Here is a 1281-nt window from a genome sequence, read left to right as displayed (position 1 = left end):
ATTCGTGTCCGATTCTTTGTAGCCCCATGGACAGGGAGGCCTGGTGTACTGCTGTTCATGGGGCTACAAAGAATCGGACACGAATGAGCGACTGAACTAAACTGAAATGATAGCACTACTGTTTCTAAAAATCTGTGATTCTACTCTTTAATACATACCAGCATGTTTAAAAATTGGGAGGCCTCCTACACAAACTGGTTCTTAATTCTTCAAACTTTCTGTAGTCATTTCATTTTCTGAAAAGCCTAGAGTCTATGTGCCACAGTACATAACTGTAATACATCTTATACAATTCTCCCCTAGTTTCACTTTATTAGGCACCTGCTTCCTCAAAGGAATTGGGGCCCAGAAAGAGGAAAACTTCAGGGAAAGAAACTTTTTTTTTTTTTTTTTTTGCTATTTTAAAGTGAGAATAGTAAGGAAGACAGAGACGGATGAGTTCATTAGCTTGTAATTAACGTATATCAGAATTACATAAAATGTCCCCAACTTCTTTTATCTGTCAAAGATAAAGATGTTGAATCTAGAAAGATGAGTATGGACAAACTTAAGTGAGAGAAAATAGAGTCTAAGTCAAGAGTCAGATATAAGACTAACAAGCTAGAGGGAATGAATTGAAATCCTGTAGCTCAGAAGAAATTATACACTCAAAGTAAAATTGTTGAATTTCTTAGGAAACCAAAATGCATAGAGGAGATCTTAGAAAAAAAGAGGATCAAAGAGTTTGTCTGACTACAAACTCAATATAGCCTGTTTGTTCAATAGTTCATTCATTAATGGAGAAGGCAATGGCACCCCACTCCAAATGTGTGTCTGGAAACTACTAGTGCCAGGGGCTACTTGATATGTGTCTGAAATTATTCTGGGAACATTTATACAAAAAAAAAAAAAGTTTTCACTCTGATGGAACTGACTTTCTAGACATAGAATCAGAAATTTAAAAAATGAACAAATAAACATATTGGCAATTGGTGATAAGTGCCAGAAAGAAAAATAAGAAAATACAATGTGAATGTGGGAAGATGTAAGTTTTCTATTTTAGATAGAGTGGTCGAGTGTGAATTTTCTAAGTAAGCAACATTTGAGCAGCAACGAGTTAAGGGAACAAATCAAGAAAGGATCTAGAACATTCCAGGCATAGGAGGCAAAATGTGAAGTGTCTTGAGTATGGATAAATCTTAGTGTGTTTAAGAAACAGGAATCTCCCAGTAGCTGGAGCAGAGGAAGGGAAAGAGTGAAGTAGAATAGGTAAGCAAATCACAGAGGGTCTTGGCGCCATAG

The sequence above is a fragment of the Bison bison genome, unplaced genomic scaffold, assembly GCF_000754665.1.
Source record: "Bison bison bison isolate TAMUID 2011002044 unplaced genomic scaffold, Bison_UMD1.0 scf7180017864215, whole genome shotgun sequence".
In the NCBI taxonomy this organism is placed as follows: Eukaryota; Metazoa; Chordata; class Mammalia; order Artiodactyla; family Bovidae; genus Bison; species Bison bison.
This window is presented reverse-complemented; position numbering follows the sequence as displayed.